This window comes from Jaculus jaculus, chromosome 4 (assembly GCF_020740685.1).
Source record: "Jaculus jaculus isolate mJacJac1 chromosome 4, mJacJac1.mat.Y.cur, whole genome shotgun sequence".
NCBI lineage: Eukaryota > Metazoa > Chordata > Mammalia > Rodentia > Dipodidae > Jaculus > Jaculus jaculus.
In genome coordinates, this window is record NC_059105.1 from 48,152,086 (window position 1) to 48,173,371 (window position 21,286).

The following is a 21,286-nucleotide window of genomic DNA, read 5'->3' on the forward strand; positions in this document are numbered from 1 at the left end:
TAGAGACAAACTTGAGTTTGAGTTGTTCACGAGATGTGTGAACTTTTAACACAACTTGGTTAAGCTTTGTAGCAATAATGTTTGTGTATTAGAGAGAAATTGGGGGCACCAGGGCCACTTACCACTGCAAACGAACTGCAGATGCATGTACCACCATGTGCATCTGACTTACATGAGTTCTGGGGAGTTGAACCTAGGTAGCCGCTAAACCATTTCTCCAGTCCCATTTTAACAATAATTTAATCATCTGAAAAAATAAAACTAGGGCCGGGCATGGTAGTGCATGCCTTTAATCCCAGCCCTCGGGAGGCAGAGATAGGCTCACTGTGAGTTTGAGGCTACCCTGAGACTACATAGTGAAATCCAGGTCAACCTGGACTAGAGCAAAACCCTACCTCAAAATAAATAAATAATGGGCTGGAGAGATGGCTTAGCGGTTAAGCGCTTGCCTGTGAAGCCTAAGGACCCCGGTTCGAGGCTCGGTTCCCCAGGACCCACGTTAGCCAGATGCACAAGAGGGCGCACGCATCTGGAGTTCATCTGCAGTGGCTGGAGGCCCTGGCGCGCCCATTCTCTCTCTCTCTCTCTGCCTCTTTATCACTCTCAAATAAATAAATAAAAATAATAAACAAACAAATAAATAAATAAATAAATAAAATAAAAATAAATAATTCTAGGGTTGTTGCCTCAGAGGAAGAAGTTGGATACGAAAATTTCCCAACTAGTGCCTAGCAAGTAGTAAATAGCTGGAAAATACTTTCTATTATTAAAGAACAGATTAAGCTATGATACTAAATCCTCTCATCCACCCTGTGTGGTAAATACTAATGTTTATTTGTTTTTGTTTTTTTTTTATTAAATACATTTCTTTGAGAGAGAGAAGGAGAGAATGGGCATGACAGGACCTCCAGCTGCTGCAAACAAACTCCAGATGCATGTACCACCTTGTGCATCTGGCTTTGGGTACTGGAGAATTGAACCTGGGTCCTTTGGCTTTGCAGGCAAGTGCCTTAACTGCTAAGCCATCTCTCCATCCTTGTTTGTTTGTTTGTTGTTGTTGTTTTTGAGGCAGGGTCTCAGTCCAGCCTAGACTGACCTGGAACACACTGTAGTTGCAAGCTCACAGGATCCTCCTACCTCAGCATTCCAAACGCTAGGATTAAAGGCATGTGCCACCACGCAGTCTTGTGAATCCTAATTTTATCCCCCATTTTATAAGTAATGAAACTCACCTGAGACTATACAGCTGGAGAATGACCAATCTGAGTTTGGAATTTAGGCAATCTTGAACCTAAGAAGCTAAGAACCTAAGAATCCCAAAGAAATAAGGTACAACAACAGGATATATTGTGGGACTTTAAAGAACATCTCATTGGGCTGGAGAGATGGTTTAGTGGTAAAGGTATTTGCTTGCAAAACCTGTGTTGGATTCCCCAGTACCCAAATAAAGCCAGATGCACTAAGTTGCACATATGTCTGGAGTTTGTTTGCAATGGCAGGAGGCCATGGCATAGCCCCAGTCACTGTCTTTCTGTCTCTCTGTTCTCTCAAAAAATAAATAATAATGAAGGAACATTTAGTTAACAAGAATATTGGAACTGTGTTAACAAAAATATTGGACGTTGTATGTTGGAAGAAAGCAATTTTTTCTTGTTTATGAATGCTTTTAGATAAGCCATCACTTTTCAAATATCTGCAAACAGAAGCATACTTCATTGCTCTGGAAAATAGGTTAAAAACAATCACTTTATTCAAAGATTCAAGACATTAAGGAAGTAAAATCTTCTATTTCATAAAGCCCAAAAAGGCAGACACTATGTAGTACTGGAAAGTGCTGTAAAGTAATATTCCAAGCATAATTTCAACATCAAATAAATCTTTTAAAAGCCCAGATCATTGCCAGGCATGGTGCCACACACCTTTAATCCCATCACTCCAGAGGCAGAGGTAGGAGGATCACTGTGAGTTCAAGACCACCCTGGGACTACAGAGTGAACTCCAAGTCAGCCTGGGCTAGAGCGAGACCATATCTCAGAAAAAAATAAAAATAAAAATAAAAATAAATAAATAAAATAATTCAAAAAATAAAATAAAAAGCTAGATGATGGCAGAACCAGGAGCCAACCTCAGGACTCCCAGTGACTCCATATCCATATAAAAACCTCTGAGAGCTGGAGAGATGGCTTAGCGATTAAGCGCTTGCCTGTGAAGCCTAAGGACCTCGGTTCGAGGCTTGATTCCCCAGAACCCATGTTAGCCAGATGCACAAGGGGGCTCACGTGTCTGGAGTTCCTTTGCAGTGGCTGGAGGCCCTGGCGCTCCCATTCTGTCTGTCTCTGTGTTGTTTTCAAATAAATAATTTTTTTTAAAAAACCCTCTAAGCCTAAGCTGACTATCTGAGTCAGGTTACCTGGAAACTGCTTTTTTGTTGTTGTTTTTTTTAATGCACGCAAAACATTCTTATGGCAACAATACTTAGTCCTTTTGAAAGGTTTGATGAACACTTAAAAAGATAATCTTAGCACTTCAGAGGCAGAAGTAGGAGGATTGCTGTGAGTTCAAGGCCACCCTGAGACTACATAGTGAATTCCAGGTCAGCCTTGGCTAGAGTAAGACCTTACCTCTAAAAATCTAAGACCCAGTGCCCGTGTGACCCCAGATGCACAAAGTGACGCACGTGTCTGTAGTTCGTTTGTGGTGGCAGGAAGCCCTGGAGTGCCCATTCTGGAGCACTGTCTCTCCTTGCGAATAAGTAAGTAACATTTTAAAACCTAATTTACAAAAGAATATCAAGCAGAGTTGTGACCAAATGTTGGGCAAAAAAAAAAAAAAAAAAAAAAAAAGGTTAGCTACACCCATAATTCTCAGCCATTTGCCCCCTTACAGAGGATTAACAAGAGCTGCTCAGAATAATCATACTGATGATTTTTTTTTTTTTTTTTTTTTTGCTTTTTGAGGTAGGGTTTTACTCCAGTCCAGGCTGACCTGGAATTCACTCTGTAGTCTCACGGTGGCCTCGAACTCAGACGATCCTCCTACCTCTGCCTCCTGAGTGCTTGGATTAAAGAAAGGCAAGACATGTGCCACCACGCCTGGCTTCTGGCATTTTTTTTTTTTTTTTTTTTTTTTTTGAGGCAAGCCCAACAGACAGCCTTTTTCTTTTGTTTTGATTTCAAGGTAGGGTCTCCTTGTAGCTCAGACTGACCTGGAATTCATTATGTAGTCTCAGGGGGGCCTGAAAGTCTTGGCTATCCTCCTACCTCTGCCTCCCGAGTGCTAGGATTAAAAGGGTGCCTGGCTCATGCTGACATTTTATAAAAACGAATTTGGCTCTTGGAAACCAAGCCCTGCACAAGCAGGGATAGAGCGTGCTCAGACAGGGCCTAGCTCCTCCCAGTTCTCTCCCCTCAGGTCAAATGCAGCTGAGCCTCTCCTCCTTCCTCCCTAAATCAGCAGTTCCCACTCAGGAAATAGCAGTCACGTGCTTTCTCATTACCCAGCCTTGAAAAAACTACAACAGGAACTCTTCAACACTGGTTAGTTGGTTTCAACTACTCCCAAATCAATCCCTGAAGATGATGCTTGATAAAAAGAGAAATATTACCGTGGCAATAATTTTTCCTAATAGCGCCATTCCCTGAACTGAAGAGACTTGTCAGGAAGCTGACCCAATTAGTATTATGATTACATTGGTGATCATAATTAGCATATTCATCGGATTACTTCTGAAGATACTTATTCTTCAGGCTTTTGTTTTTCACAGGTGAAACACCCACACACATTCTAATTTAGCAAGGTGGTAAATGCATTTAATTCCAGCACTCAGGAGGCTATGAATTCAAGGCCAGCCTGGGAAACAGAGTTGAATTCCACACCAGAGGGGTTAGAGTGAGACCTCACCTCAGAAAGCGTGACAGTAATGAATGAATGAACAATTCCACACAAAGGTGATGTTTGGTGAGACAGTATCACACAAAAGGGCATCAGCCAGGATTCTGTACAGAGAAGATTATAGTTATCTAGATCCTCATCAATAAATGTCATCCTCTAGGGCTGGAGAAATAGATTAGTGGCTTAGGTGCTTTAAAGGCAAAGCCAAAGGACCCAGGTTCCAATCCTCAGTACCCCAGGTGCACAAGGTGGCACATGTGTTGGGAATTCCTTTGCAGTGGCTCTGGTGTGCTCATTTTCTCTCTTTCTCTCTCTTTCTCTCGTAAACAAATAAATGTTTTTTTAAATGTCAACCTCTAAATTTTTCCAGTACTTATGCTCACTTCCAAGTTTTGGCTTCTGGTATTATAAAAATTATTTCCACTTCATTTGTACTGTTCATCTATTTGAAACTATGGCAACACTAGTGAAAGCTCACCAAGTTTAATACTGGGCCAGGCAGGTAGCGTACGCCTTTAATTCCAGCACTTGGGAGGCAGAAGTAGGAGGATGGCTGTGAGTTTGAGGCCACTCTGAGACTATATAGTGAATTACAGGTCAACCTAGGCTACAGTGAGAAACCTACCTAAAAAACAAACAAACAAACAAAAAACTAAATAAATAAATATGGGCTGGGGAAATGGCTTAGCGATTAGGGCATTTGCCTGTGAAGCCTAAGGACCATGGCTTAATTCCCCAGGACCCACATAAGTCAGATGCACAAGGGGGCACATGCGTCTGGAGTTCGTTTGCAGTGGATGGAGGCCCTACTGCTGCACCCATTGTCTCTTTCTTTCTATCTGCCTCTTCCTCTCTCTCTTAAGTAAATAAATATATATTTATAAAAAAAACAACATAAGAAAGTTTGATACTGGACTCTGCTCTGAAAAAAGATTTTTCTTAATCTAAAAAAGATTTAATAAAAAGACAATAATTACTAGTGATTGTCGCAATCGTCATAAAATCATAGTAACAAATGCTAGCACATTTTAAGCATTTTACACTTTAGGCATTTTATACTTCATATCTCTCACAGTAATTAATACATATTAAGTGATATCCTACTCATAGAGCTGGAATTTAAAACTTGTTTACTCATCTAAAAACTTTTCCTACAAATAAAGCTTTCAAAAGTATATTTCTTTATCTAAATGGGTAGTTGGCTTTTTTTCAAAAGCTTTGTAATTCATAGAGATAACTAATCCTAGATGCTTGATGGTTTGGGGGGGGCAATAAAATATGCTTGTGGAAAATAATTTTTTTTGGTTTCTCTTGGAAAGAAATGCATCCCTCAATTGAGTGATTAATATCTTAATGATAGAGAAGGTAACTTTGGCTTCTAGGTGCCAGAAGAAACTTCTTCCAAGTATATCATACTTTTAAAATAAATATTTGCCTGGATTTATCATTTATGAAAAAAATATGACCAGCTGAAACTAGAGACAGAGACATATTTCTTTTTTTGGGGGGGGGGGTCTGTATACTTTATATTTTTTAGGTGTGGAAATAAAGAAATGGTTGAGGAACTAACTAATTTCTGATCACAAGTCCCCAAGCTGCAAGTGACTGGGAAGAGGACACATTCATTCTTCTAGGTTGTGGTTCTCACAACCTGTGTTTGAAAAGATGGCCTTTTCTGACAACCAGGAAGACTTGGAGCAGGAAAGACGTCCCCTGGGTGTGGTGGGCTTGTGTGACGGGGAAATGATTCGTCCCTATCCAGGCAGGCTGGCTCAGGGCTCTGGATCTTTAGTCCTCAGTCACTGTGGCTGGCCAGTGTAAGTGGTGGTCTGGGAATAAGTTTTCAGCTGGACATCATGGCAGACCACCTGGCAAGCGCGAGCCTGAAGAAAGGGGGGTGGGAGAGTAGGATCCATCACAGGTTGATGCCTGGAGTTGGGGAGGAGGACGTAGAAAGAGGCAGCAACCAGCCAAGCAGACACCCAAATCTCTTTTACTGGGCGCAGGGAGGAATGTGCCCCAAAGTGGTCCTGGAGCCCTCACTGCACAGCTCATTCCCTGGCACTGAGTCCTGAGACTTCATCACATCTGGAAGTTCGGGAGGGCTGGAGAAGGCTCCATGCGCAGGGCCTCGAAGGCATCATCTGCTCGGAAAGCCAGGCCCACTGTGGCTAGGGTCTGGGGTCTTGCTGTCTGGCTGGTGAAGCCGCGCTCTCCCAGCGTTTTTCTATCATCAAGGGGCTGGTCGTCCTGTCCAGCCGCAGCTCGTCGGGCGGCCAATTGAGCATGCGGTCCACGATGCGCTGAACTCGAACACAGTGCTTGATGCCTTCGCGTCCGAGAAAACGGTGGTCTCGTGATGCCGGATCATAGGAAACACTTCCACACCGGCAGCTGTCTCTAGCACCACGCGCAGCAGCCGCGGTCCGCCCTTCCCCTTCTTGACAGACCGCCTCTTGGGTTTTGTTTAGTTTTGTTTTAAGTTTTTCAGAGGTGGGGTCTCACTGTAACTCAGGCTGTCCTGAATATCTGTATGTAGTCTCAGGGTGGCCTCGAACTCATGGTGATCCTCCTCCTACTTCTGCTGGGGATTAAAGGCATGCACCTCCCTTCCCCCCAGCTGTAGACATATTTCTTTACTGGTGGAAGAACAGTATGATTGGAGTATGCCTCATACTTAAAGGGATTTATTTTAAAAATATTATAAGTCACATGTGTAAAGAGAGCCTGAGGAGGCCTCTGTGGGGTCAAAAATCTTGAAGGACTCTAAGAATACTTTATCTGGATGTTTCAAAAACAGTTATTACTGTTGGTCATATTTCCCAGTGTTCTATGTAAAAAACAACGAATATATAGATGATCATATATGTTCTTTTTTTATATTTTTATTTATTTGCAAGCAGCGAAAGAGAGAGAGGAGAGACATGCAGAGAGAATGGGCACCCCAGGGCCTCCAGACCCTGCAAATGAACTGGAGTCACGCACCACCTTGTGCATCTGGCTTTATGTGGGTCCTGGGGAATCAAACCTGGGTCCCTTGGCTTTGCAGGCAAGTGCCTTAATCACTAAGCCATTGCTCCAGCCCCTAATCATATATGTTCTTATCTAGCTTCAGAGCCTGCTACTCAACAGGCCCTGCAATTACATAAGAGAATTTCTAACATCATTCCTGACACATGACTGTCTAGCTTTCTCATTTACAATCTGGTGCGTTTGACAAAGTAGTGTTATCCCAGTACTCAGGAAGCTGCGGCAGGAGGACAACAAGTTCAAGGGCAATCTGGGCTACATGGTAACACTGTCTCAACAGGAAAACACCACCATAGAATTCTGATTTACAGTCATGGTATCTCTATAGTAACATTAAAGATGTTCTCTTATTTTGAAACATTGTCGAGCTCACACAAACACACCTGCAAATCACCAGGAAGAGAGTAAATGCTTCCTTGTGAACCCCTAATTAAGAGCGTTTCTCATATAAACATAGTGTCCCAGTTGGAAGGAGACTGCCTGATAATGTACTCTAACTCTTTATTTTGTGTAAGAAAAAAATACAAGGCAGGAGATGTTAACAGGATTACCACCTACAGCTCATAATGAATTAATGGATCATAGTCATAATGACCAAGCACAGCTAGTATTATGAAAAGAGAGGGAACCAATCCACATCAATTAAATTAGAATCTCCCAAGGTGCGACTCAGGTATCAACATATTTTTAAAGCTCCCCAGGTAGCAACAATCAATCTAAAACCAACTCTAAAAAACACAGCAAGTTAAGAGATTTGTTTTTAGAATAATTTTCTTTGTTTCCCCACATACCTATTAATACTCTGGCATACTGTTTCCCTTATACTAATTAGGGAAACCATCATTGATAAAGGTTGTAGTTACCTTTCCTTGCTAGAACAAAATACTCGATCAAAAGCAACTAGCAGGACTGAAGGGATGGCTTAGTGGTTAAGGTGCTTGTCTGTAAAGGCAAAGGACCCCAGGTTCAACTCCCCAGGACCCAAGTTAGCCAGATGTACAAGGTGGTACATATGTCTGGAGTTTGTTTGCAGTGGCTGGAGGCCCTGGCACACCCGTTATCTCTGTCTCTGTCTCTCTCCCTCACTCTTTCTCTCAAATAAATAAACAAATAGGGGCTAGAGGGATGGCTTGGCGGTTAAGGCACTTGACTGCAAAGCCAAGGACCCAGCTTCAATTCCCCAAGACCCACATTAGCCAGATGCACAAGGGGGCACATGCATGTGAAGTTCGTTTGCAGTGTCTGGAGGCCCTGGTGTGCCCATTCTCTCTCCCCCCCCCACTCTCTGACTCTAATAAATAAATAAAATTTAAATAAATAAACATTTTAAAATGTAAAGCAGCTAATGGCTGGAAAGTGTTTATTGTGGTTTATAGTCTCAAAGCAGAAGCTTCCTGATGGCAGGGGAAAACATGGCACAAGTAGAAAACAGCAGCAGAAGAGGGAGCCGCACTCTGGCAAGGAGGAGCTGACTATGACACCCCTAAACTTACCCTCAACAAGGGACCTACTGCAGCAAGACCACACCTCCCAAACTGCTACAAGCTGGGGACCATGCATTTAGAACACAAGTTTAAGGGGGTCACCTGATTCAAACCACCACATTCCACCCCTGGCCCCATAAACTCAAGGTTGTTTCATGATATAAAAATGCATTCAGTCCAACTTTAAATATTTTTATTTATTTTGGCAAGCAGAGAGAGATAGAGAGAAGAGTGAGGAATGGGCACACCATAGCCTCCAGCCAGATGCATGTGCCACTGTGCATCTGGCTTTTAGTGGGTACTGGAGAACCAAACTCAGGTCCTTAAGCTTTGCAGGAAACTGCCTTAACTGCTTAGTCATTTCTACAGTTCTAGTTCTTACAGTTTTTTTTTTGTTGTTGTTGTTGTTTTGAGAAACCTCCACATTGTCTAGCATTCATGAATTCTATCCCAGTACCATAACCCCAGTATGGTATGGTGGTTCACATCTATAATCCTCGCACCAGGGATGCAGAGGCAGGAGGATCAGATGTCCAAGTTCATCCTGAACAAATGGGGAGTTCAGTAACAGCATGAGCTACGTGAGACTCTTTGTCAATACACACACACACATTTCATTAATGCATTCAATCATTTATATTGACTACTGATAATGTGCCAGTACTGGGACTGCACCAGAAAAAAATAAGTCATGCAAGAATCCCTGACTTCATGGGCTTACGTTCTAAAGGGGTAGACAGACACTAAAATAAATGAGATTGCACAGTACATGAGAGGGTAATTAGAAAACCAAGGTGAAAAATAAGGCCAGAGAGGAGGAGGAATTGCACAGGCAGACCTGCAAAGCAGTCAGGGAAGAATGTCTGAGTGAAGATACAAATAAGGGAGAGGGCAAAGCAGAGAGGGTTTGGGTTGAGCAACAAGGACAGAGCCAGAGCTACTTAAAAGGCACAAGCATCTTTTCTCAGGAATAGCAAGAAGCCTGTTGTGGCTGAAACAGTGAATGAGGAGAAAGTCTAGAAGCTGAGGATGAAAAGGTAGGAAGGCTACACCACATATACAGGTTTTGTGTACACTTTATTTTTTTTTTAATTTTTTTTTTGCTCATTTTTTTAATTTATTTATTTGAGAGCGACAGACAGAGAGAAAGACAGATAGAGGGAGAGAGAGAAAGAATGGGCACGCCAGGGCTTCCAGCCACTGCAAACGAACTCCAGATGTGTGCGCCCCCTTGTGCATCTGGCTAACGTGGGGCCTGGGGAACCGAGCCTCGAACTGGGGTCCTTAGGCTTCACAGGAAAGAGCTTAACCGCTAAGCCATCTCTCCAGCCCTTGTGTACACTTTAAATGTTCCTCTGAGACCTGGAGAGATGGCTTAGCGGTTAAGGTACTTACCTGTGAAGCCTAAGGACCCAGGTTCGATTCTCCAATACTCACATAAGCCAGATGCACAAGGTGGCACATGCATATGGAGTCTGTTTGCAGTGGATGGAGGTCCTGGCATGCCCATTCTCTCTATATATATCTGCTTCTTCCTCTCTCTCTTCCTCCCTCTCTCTCTCTCTTAAATAAATATATTTTTTTAAAAGTTCCTCTGAGGGCTGGAGGGATGGCTTAGCAGGTAAGGCCCTTGCCTGCAAAGCTAAAGGACCCAGGTTAGATTGCCCAGGACCAACGTTAGCCAGATGCACAAGGGGGCACAAGCGTCTGTAGTTCTTTCACAGTGGCTAGATGCCCTGGTGCACCCATTCTCAATCTCTCTCTCTCTCATAAATAAACAAAATATTTTTTTTTCAAAAAAAACACAGTGCAGTAGAAAGGATACAATGAGAAGAGTGTTATGATGGATGACAGATGAAGCAGATGTTCTTGGAAAGAGTTGGTCATCATGTCAAATACTACTGCTAGATCAGATGAGATAAAAGAATGAGTGCTCACCTCGGCAGCACATATACTAAAATTGGAACTATACAGAGAAGATTAGCATGGCCCCTGTGCAAGGACAACGTGCAAATTCATGAATTGTCCCATATTAAAAAAAAAAAAAAACAGAAGCATGATCATTAGGGCTAGCAACAGTGAAAGTCATTGATGGCATTGACAAGTGCAGTTTCAACGGGGCTGGTCAAGGACAAATGTCTGAATAGACTTAGTTCAAGAGAGGAAAAAAGTCAAGGAATTGGAAATGTCTAAAGAGATACATATTGTTCCTCCTAGGAGGTAGTGGTAGTGATTTGGGGGGAATGATAGATTTCTTTCGAGTTATGGAAAATATTATGGCTGTAGGCTAAAGGGGGGGGGGAAATCAGGTCTCTGAAGATACATTTTTTGTCTTGAGTAGGTGAGAAGGGATGGAGTAAGAGCGCTGTGGAAAGGTGGATGGGAACAGGGACAGTTGGATCTCCTGCAACAGGAGGGTGGGCTGATATATTGGCAAGAGCAAGTGGAAGTTCTCCTTTTCCGCTCTCTAAGTGAAATAAGCAAGACTGTTGGTTTCAAGTGAGGCTAGAGAGGAGGTGCTAGACTTTTTCAGCATCAGAAGAGGGCAGGAAACAGTCTGTTGGGTAGTGTGGGAGAATGGAAGTGTTACTCAAGTCTCAAAGACAACCAGCAGGAAGTTTAAAGTTAGACCAGTACACATGGTTTTGTAGTTTTCATCAAACATTCTGTGAGGGATCTGGACAGACAAGCTGAGCATTGGGTATAGCCAGCATTTGAATTTTGACAATGGTAGTAACAAGTTTTTTTTATGTTATGCAAATCTTCCCCAGTTGATGATTTGCCATTTCTTTTCATTTGTACACAGTTCAAATTCTATAGTCTCTATCCTGTGCTGTCCCTTATTGCTTTCTGATCAAAGCATTCCTTCTTTATAAAATTATAAATCCTTATAAATTCTCTTCTATGCCATCTCCAGAGTGTTATGGCTGATTTTTTGTTTGTTTTGTTTTTATTTTTATTTAAAATTTTTATTTTTTATTTATTTATTTGAGAGCAACAGACACAGAGAGAAAGACAGATAGAGGGAGAGAGAGAGAATGGGCGCGCCAGGGCTTCCAGCCTCTGCAAACGAACTCCAGACGCGTGCGCCCCCTTGTGCATCTGGCTAACGTGGGACCTGGGGAACCGAGCCTCGAACCGGTGTCCTTAGGCTTCACAGGCAAGCGCTCAACCGCTAAGCCATCTCTCCAGCCCCCTGTTTTTATTTTTAAATGAGGTCTCACATATAGCCCAGGATGGCCTACAACTCACTATGTAGACTAGGCTGGACTTTACACTGGGACAATAATCCTACCTCAGCCTCCCGAATAATAGGATTACAGGTGTCAACCCCAAACCAAGTGTGAATGACTTTTAGTTAATTGAGCTGGATGTATACTACAATGCAAAGTGTAACAAGATGCTTATCAACATGTCACTTTCTTTTCCCATCTTTATCAATGAAATAACTCCTTACTTTTCAATATTTAATTTATTTAAAATACATTATCTTATTGCGGTGGTGTGAATTATGTTTCCCCCATAAACTCATGTGTTCTGAATATGCCTGATCCCCAACTGATGGCAATTTGGGAATTGAAGACTTACTGGAGGGGCTGTATTGTTGGGGGTGGGCTTATGGGTGTTATAGCAAGCTCCCCCTTGCCAATGTTTGGCACATTCTTCTGCTACTGTTGTCCACCTGATGTTGGCTAGGTGGTGATGTCTAGCCTCTGCTCATGCCATGTTTTCCCCTATCATCATGGACTTTCCCCTTGAATGTGTAAACCAAAATAAACCCTTTCCTCCCACAAGCTGCTTTTGGTTGGGTGTTTTCTGCCAACAATGAAAAGGTAAATGCAACACTTAATTATCTTTTTCTCTTTGATTTTTCAAGTTAGTGTCTTGCTGTAGCTCAGGCTGACCTGGAATTCATATGTTGTCTCAGGGTGGCCTTGAACTCATGGCAATCCTCCTACCTCTGCCTCCCAAGTACTGGGATTAAAAGTGTGCACCACCATGCCCAGCCTAATTTTCTTTTTTTAATATTTTATTTATTTGAGAGAGTGAGAGAGAGAAGCAGATAGAGAGAGAATGGGCATGCCAAGGCCTCTAGCCACTGCAAACAAACTCCAGACTCATGCACCACTTTGTACATCTGGCTTTATGTAGGTACTAGGGAATGGAACCTGGGTCCTTTGGCTTTGCTGGCATGTGCCTTAATTGCTAAGCCATCCCTCCAGCCCCTTACTATCCTTTTCTAATTGATAAACTATAGTTCCAAGTTATCCCCCATATATAGACCACTGATTTCTGTCTATTCTCAGTATTGAACTATGTTAACGTATACATTTCCAATTCTTCAGAATCTAGGCAAATACCAACATCCAGCTCCCTTTTTATGAACATTCTTTGCCCATGCTAAATGATTTTTCCAGAAACTTTGATCATGTTTCAACATTCTCACAGGATTTGTTTAGAATTTAAAAAAGCCTAAATGTTATTTGGGATGTGTCCATTTCTTCACAATTTTCAAAATCCTTTTACTGAGACTATGCTCTAAATCTCTAATCTAGATTCTTAAATTTAATGGGATTGCTCATTTACAGTTTTATACACTTCATAATTTAAAAAAAATAGTTTATATTTATTTATGAAAGAGAGAGAGAATGGTCACACCAGGGTCTCTAGCCACTGCAAATGAACTCGATGTATGTGCCACCATGTTCATCTGGCTTATGTGGGTACTGGTGAATCAAACCTGAGTCCTTAGGCTTTGCAGGCAAGCGCTTTAACCACTAAGCAAGCTCTCTAGCCCTATATGTCCATATACTTTAAATCATAGTTTTGTCTTGATTTTCTTTTTTTGGTTTTGTGAGGTAGGGTCTCACTGTGGGCCAGGCTGACCTGGAAGTCACTATGTAGTCTCAGAGTGTTCTTGAGCTCATGGCAATACTCCCAAGTGCTGGGATTAAAGGCATGCACCATCACGCCTGGTTCTTGATTTTCATTTTGTTAGAATGATTCCTTAAGTAAGTTTTCTAGAAGCAAAAAATTAAAGTACACTTCCATACTTGTATGTCCACATATTTTGGGTAGGTATAAGAATGTTAAATTGCAGTCCTTTTCTCTTGATATATGCCATAAACCAATGGATAAAAATGTTTCTCAATGGGCTGGACAGATGGCTTAGCGGTTAAGTGCTTGCCTGTGAAGCCTAAGAACCCCGGCTCAAGGCTCCTTTCCGCAGGACCCACGTTAGCCAGATGCACAAGGGGCGCACATGTCTGGAGTTCATTTATAGTGGCTGGAAGCCCTGGCATACCCATTCTCTCTCTCTCTCTCTGCCTCTTTCTCTGTCTGTCACTCTCAAATAAATAAATAAAAATAAACAAAAAAATTAAAGAAAAATGTTTCTCAAAATGCTAAGCATAGAAGAAAATATATATATATATTTTGGTTTTACGAGGTAGGGTCTCACTCTAGCCCAGGTTGACCTGGGATTCACTATGGAGTCTCAGGGTGGCCTCGAACTCATGGCGATCCTCCTACCTCTGCCTCCCAAGTAGAAGAAAAATATTTTTAATCCTAAATATCAAAAAAGGGAGGAATAGTAAATAAATTTGTGTTTCTTTTTTATTTTTATTTATTTATTACACTCGGAGAGAGAGAAAGAGAGAGAGAGAGAGAGAGAGAATGGGCATGTCAGGACCTCTAGCCATTGCAAACAAATTCCAGATGCATGTACTACTTTGTGTTTCTGGCTTTTTTTTATTTTTTATTTTTTAATATTATTTATTTATTATTTTGAGACATAGGTGTTTTCTGTTTTCATCAAGAAATTTGCCTTTTTTTTCCCCTCACTTTTCGTTCTTTTACCACTTTTTCCCCACTTTATTTAATTTTAGCCGCTCAGTGGCTGAAGCCACTGGGTTCCTGGCATTAAAAAGATAGTAATAGAGAGCTGTGTCTTGCCTAGGGGCCCAGCCCACTCCAAATAACCCTCAAAAGGAGAAAACACAAAAGTAAACCAACAAAGTAAAACTAAAAAGAGGAAGAAATTCAGATCATTTTCTTGAAGCCTGGCAGGAACCCACAACAGTTTGTATGTAACAGGCATTACATGGGGAAAAGCGGGAACCCCGATGAAGGCCAGTCTGCCAGCAGCCTGCAGTGTGTATCCGGCTTCATATGGGTGCTGGGGGATTGAATCCAGGCCATTAGGTCTTGCAGTCAAGCACCTCAGCTGCTGAGCCAGCTCTCCAGCCCTTGTGTTTCTTTAGTAGAGAAACCTATACAGCTATTCTTTGTTGCAATGCTGACGACTGGACCAGAGTCTTGAATATGCCAAGCAAGCGCTCTCCCACTGAGCTGCCTCCCCAGTTCTGTGATATATCTTTTTTTTGTTGTTGTTTTGTTTTTGTTTTTGTTTTTTGTTGTTCAAGGTAGGGTCTCTAGCCCAGGCTGACCTGGAATTCACTATTTAGTATCAGGCTGGCCTCGAACTAATGGCAATCCTCCTACTTCTGCCTCCCAAGTGCTGGGATTAAAGACGTGTGCCAACACTCTGGCTTCCTGTGATAGATCTTTAAGTGGAGTAAATATCTGTGCTCTGATTAAGAAACAAGTCCATGTTAAGAAAGAAGAAAGAGAAAGAAAGAAAGAAGAAAGGATGATGACATCAAACTAAAAGAGAGACCGAGAGGGGGAAGATGATATGATAGAGAGTGGAGTTTCAAAGGGCAAAGTGGGGGAGGGAGGAAGGGAATTACCATGGGTTATTGTCTACACTTATGGAAATTGTCAATAAAAAAATTAAAAAAAAAAGGAAGCTGTAAGGTTAGGGTGTGACTGTGGTAAAGCCTTTGCCTAACATTCAGAAAGCCCTTTTAATGTCCAGTATGAGAAAATGAGTATAGATACTGTGATTAAGTTTTTATAAAATGAAAACTAACATGAATGTATATGGATATGTCTATTTTCATACTATATATCTGGAAAAACACTTATGAAATGTTAATAAGCACTTTAAGATTAGTATGTGTGGGCTGGAGAGATGGCTTAGCGGTTAAGCGCTCGCCTATGAAGCCTATTGACCCCGGTTCGAGGCTCGGTTCCCCAGGTCCCACGTTAGCCAGATGCACAAGGGGGCGCACGGGTCTGGAGTTCGTTTGCAGAAGCTGGAAGCCCTGGCGCGCCCGTTCTCTCTATCTGTCTTTCTCTCTGTGTCTGTCGCTCTCAAATAAATAAATAAAAAATGGACAAAAAAAAAACAGATTAGTATGTGAGAGTAAAAGAATTTTCATTTTCTATTTTCTAAACTATCAAGATTTGAAGGGTTTTTTGTTTGTTGTTGTTGTTGTTTTTCGAGGTAGGGTCTCAGTCTAGCCCAGACTGGCCTGGAATTCACTATGGAGGCTCAGGGCGGCCTCCAACTCATGGGAATCGTCCTTCTTCTGTCTCCCCCACCAACGTGCTCTGATGAAAAGCGTGCACTACCACACCAGCAGTGTTAATTTTTTTTTAAAGAATGAGCAAAAGATGAAGTAAATGTACACAAAAATGTATATGACAATTAAAAATTTTCAGATCCAGCACTTTGGGAGACAGAGGTAGGAGGATCACCATAAGTTCAAGGCCACCCTGAGACTCCAGGTCAGCCTGGGTTACAGTGAGACCCTACCACAAAAAACAAAAATTCAAAACAAACAAACAAAAAAACCTTAGCCAGGCGTGGTGGCACACACCTTTCAATCCCAGCACTGGGGGGCAGAGGTAGTGCTGCTATGGTAGCGCACGCTTTTCCTCTGAGCACGTCGGTGCGGGAGACAGAAGTAGGACGATTCCCGTGAGTTGGAGGCCGCCCTGAGCCTCCACAGTGAATTCCAGGTCAGCCTGGGCTACAGTGCAACCTTACCTTGACAAAGAAATTAGCACTATTACCCATACCCCCTTCCGTCCAAACACTCTCCCAAACGTTCCCCTAATTCACTGTACTTATTCAGAGCAATTTTCCCGTCAATGTCTCAGTGCCTGTTTGTAGATTTCTTCCAAGTAGACTGAAGAGTCATCATGTGATCTTATGCTTCTGCATACACATGAAGTGGCTACCTGTTGAAAGTCTTTAGGGGTATGTGTTACCTACCAGTCTCAGAAGTAAAAGGCAATAGCTGAAAGGTAGAAAAGGGAAGTGAGACAGGCAAAGTGGACTATCTAGATGGCCAGTTGGACTCACTGGCTGGACAGCTCAACCCCCAAGGAGTCCCGTCCTGCTATCTAACTAGGGCAAAGGGAACAAGGTTGAGAGACTTGCATAAGAAACTGCAAGAGCAGTAAGTTGACTAATTTCTTTCTAAATTTAGGGGAAATCATTCTTAGGAGAAAAAATACATACATGACTTTTTATGGTGACCTAGTAAAGCAGCTCAGCTGTCCCATGTGGGAGCTACCAATTGGTGTGGCATGGAACTTTGAAGGGGAAGTTGAAAGGCACCAGTCAAAGTGAAAGCAAGACAAAGGAAGATTTGCTTGTTAGGGTAAAGGCTCTGTCATCCTGAGAAGAAACGCCAAAGGATATGCCTGTATACAGTGGCTTCAATAAAACAGAAGTTTATTTTTCAGCCACTGTGAGCAGTACAGACTCTGAGGGCACCTCTACTCCATACAGCCCCCCTAAGGACTCAGATTCCTTCCGTTCTCTATTGGTGAATTCATGGTCAGAGTTGGGATATGTTCATAGTGTTCTAACCCATGAGAAAGGGAATAGAGCGATCCCAAGTGCCTTAGCATTTTAAAAATAGTGTTTTTTTTTTTTTTTAACTTATGTGCAAGCAGAGAGACAAGAGTATTTGCTATACGAGGACACTGAACATTGTGTTCCTAATAGGTAAAAGCTGACGTGAACCCCAGTGGTCATTCCCATGCTGGTCTGCGCCTGCTAGTGCATGTGCAATGTAAAAGCCAAGGACAGAGAGGTTAGTTGAAGCTAACTTTGTTTAATTTAGAAGGCTGTCTTTCCTTTGAGATAATAACCCTGCTGTTTTCATGTTAAAATTTTCAGTGAGATGGTGATGCTGATAGACAGCATTTTAAGTGGCTTATTTATTTATGAGAGAGGAAGAGGCAGATATAGAGAGTGGGCATGCCAGGGCCTCAAGGTGCTGCCAACGAGCTCCAGACGCACGTTTCACTTTGTGCATCTGGCTTACGTGGGTCCTGATAATTCAAACCAGGGTCCTTTGGCTTTGCAGACAAGTTCCTTAACTGCTAAGTCATCTCTTCTGTCCTTAAGTGGCATTTTTAAAAAAGATTTTGATTTACTTTTAAGTGGTATTTTTAAAATTTTTTGTTTATTATTTTTATTTATTTATTTGAGAGTGACAGACAGAGAAAGAAAGAGGCAGATAGAGAGAGAGAGAGAGAATGGGAGCACCAGGGCCTCTAGCCACTGCAGATGAACTCCAGATGTGTGTGCCCCCTTGTGCATCTGGCTAATGTGGGTCCTGGGGAATCGAGCCTTGAACCACGGTCCTTAGGCTTCACAGGCAAGCGCTTAACCACTAAGCCATCTCTCCAGCCCTTAAGTGGTATTTTTAAAATAAGCTAAAATATTGGCAGCAACTCAGTTTTGATGGACATTTGTTGACAATTTATTGGTTTTTTAAATCCTTATCAGAGAACAAGTGTCTCATGGGATAACCAAGGACAGTGTCAGCTGCAAGGCCAGATAGGAGTGTTATTATCTTTACTTCATCAAGCTTCCACTCATTCTTTTTTGTTTGTTTGTTTTTGTTTTTTCGAGGTAGGGTTTCACTCTACCTCAGGCTGACCTGGAATTCACTATGTAGTCTCAGGCTGCCTCGAGCTCATGGTGATCTCCTACCTCTGCCTTTAATCCCACCATACCCAGCTGTCTGCTTTCTTTCTTTCCTTCTTTCTTTCCTTCCTTCCTTCCTTCCTTCCTTCCTTCCTTCCTTCCTTCCTTCCTTCCTTCCTTCCTTCTTTCTTTCTTTCTTTCTTTCTTTCTTTCTTTCTTTCTTTCTTTCTTTCTCTTTCTTGTTTTCCCACTCATTCTTTCAAAAATATTTTTATGTATTTATTTGCAAGGGGAGAGAGAGAGAGAGAGAGAATTAATGAATGAATGGGTGTGCTGGGGCATCCTGTGCCTGCAACTAACTCCAGACACATGCACTATCCTGTGCATCTGGCTTTAGATGGGTACTGGGAAATCAAAGCCAGGCCATCAGACTTTGAAATCAAGTGCCTTAAGTGCTGAGCCATCTCTCCAGCCTCCCACTTACTCTTATTTGAGCCAGAGTCTCTTACTAGGCTTGATGCTTGCTGTTGTTTTTCATAAGCTCCAGCAACTCTCAGGTCTCTGCTCCTCTGTGAAACTGGGGCTAGAGACACAAGTGACCATGGCCAGCTAATTTTATGAGCTCTGGGGATCAACTGGAGCAGTCTCTCAGGCCTCTTCAGGCCTTCATGCTTGCCCAGGAAGTGCTCTTAACCACTGAGCCATGTCTCCAGCCCCCTACCTCCTTTCTTACATTCCTTATTATTTCTGAGCATATGCTCTTTGCTTTATTTGTTTGCTTATCTATTTACTTATTTGAGACAAGGTCTCCATTTGAACTCCAAGCTGGCCAGAAACTCACGTGTCCCAGGCTATTCTCAAACTCATGACAGCCCTTGTGCTCCCGCCTCCCGAGTGCTGTGGTTATGCTCATGAGCTGCCACACTCAACTTCATTCTTCACGTTAATGCTAAAGAATATAAGGGGAAAGTTGTAGATTTCTCTTTAAAAATCAGCAAACCAAGTTAAGTTGCTTTTTCACTCAAAGCAACTTGCCTTCTGCTTAGGTTCTTTCTACAGCAAGAAACAGTCAACTCGGATTAATTTTCAGGTATGAATAGCTGCAGAAAAAAACATTTCTAAATCCTAATAGCTTAAAAACAGCAACGATCTGCTTTCATGATGTCATCTGGGAGTAACTTCTGCAAGTTTTGCCTGAAAGCATTCATGTGCTCAAGTCATCTGATGGCTTTTCTGAGCCCAAAGGGCACACCCAGGGAGGCATCACTCAACACACGTGGTAGCCGGTGTTGGCTCTACACCAGGACACCTGTTCCTCTCCGCAGGGTCTTCCATCATCTGTAAAGTGACACCAGGCTTCATAGAAAGATGAGCTCAGGGTTTCAAGAGGCAGAAGAGAAGTTACAAGGTCCCCTAAGGCATAGACTCAAAAACTAGCAAAATGTTACCTCTGCCCCATTCTGTTGCCCAAAGCTAGTACAAGTCCAACCAAGATCCAAGGAGGTGAAAGAGATAGTGCTTTCCTTCTCTTCTCTTTTGCCCTCTGCCTTTTGATGAAACTAACAAGATCACATTGCAAAGAAGCAGGAGGACGTGTGACCTGCTGGAGCTCACGACTATAATGGTTGCCCACAGCTGAGATTTCCCATGGCATAGTCTACCTGTGAGCACTTCATTCAGGGATAACTTTCAGAGCTTACACGATATTGCCTTGTCATTACTCACAATACCACTTTCATCCCAAGAGGGGTTATGTGACTTTGGTACTGACAACAGACCAAAGAAACAGTTCCACCCAAGGCTACCTTAGTGAACCAGTAAGCTTACAGGAGTTACTTATAGCAGTGTGGGTGATTCAAGGGCACCCGCATCTCCACAAAGCGCAGAATATCGGTGAGGGTTCAGGAAAGCTGCGTCCTTGGAGCTCCCTGAGCCACTTGCAAGCAGCTCACAGGGACCCTGACAAGTGCTGCTGTTTATGTAACCTTTGGGTGGGGTGGGGGTGGCTATGATTCTGTGCGTTTCAGGAGCTTCCTATGACTTCTGAGTTTCACTTCCTACACCTTCATGAGGAACTAACTACACCAGGGGGACTGGGAAGGGTGCTTTTTATTTCTGGGGCCATGTACCAAGTCAGAAGTCAGTAGTTCTATGCATTACTGAACAAAAAAGTAATTATGGGTGTAAACGTGAATGAGATGAAGAAATAAACCAAGCAGAGATCTTGGAGAAACGGCTCTGGCAGAGGGAAATGTCAATCCAAAGGCTGTGAAGCCGAGAGTTCTCAGAAAGCCACCCTCCCCCGCCCCCAGGAACAGTAAACAAAGGGAGGGGATGATATTAGATGCTGAAAGAAAGAGAGCCAGAGGGCTGGAGAGATGGCTTCGCGGCTAAGGCGTGCTTGCCTGTGAGCCTAAGAACTCATGTTTGAATCTCCACGTCCCATGTACCAGATGCACAGAGACGCAAGCATGCCGTCGTAACACATGCATGGTCTGGAGTTCATTCACAGCGGCTGAAGGCTCTGGTACGCCCGTTCTCTCTCTCCTTCTTTCTATCCCTCTCAAAATCAATAATTAAAAAATACTTTTAAAAAGAGAGAGAGAAGCTAGAGAGCACTGTGTGGGAAGGATTAGGGAGTGTTCTGAAAATAAGATATTCTTTCTTGAGTCCAAAAGAAAACCTGTGTCAGGGGACTTCAAGGCCAGCCTCTCTGCTCAATGCTTGCCTGAAAGGACTTATAGGACCCAGCACTGTGTTGCATATGGCTGACAGGGACAGATAGACAGCAGACTCTGCAGAGAAAAAGGGCATATTAGGCAAAGTCTGGAAGAAGCCAGGAGCAACTTCCAAGAGTCCTAAAGGAGTTACACGTTGTGATGACAGATACAAAGTTCTGCCGACCTGCTGAAATTCATTTCAGACTGAGTGACAGAGGTTCTTTTACTGGAGGCTGGCCATGCTGGCACTGTACTTTATGGCACATACCAACGTCCCTGACTACCACAAGAAAAGCAAGTGGTAAGCCTGGGTTGCATTGTTTGACAGTCTAAGTTTAGCAGCTGACTTTTATCATTCAAGGTAT

General features: G+C 42.7%; 1 non-coding gene across 1 annotated transcript; it reads left to right on the plus strand.

The window, feature by feature from the left end:
• Positions 1 to 10,335: 10,335 nt before the first annotated feature.
• On the plus strand, positions 10,336 to 10,442 carry LOC123460402. Its single transcript, XR_006636967.1, has one exon. It is a non-coding gene; the product is annotated as a U6 spliceosomal RNA (small nuclear RNA).
• Positions 10,443 to 21,286: the final 10,844 nt, after the last annotated feature.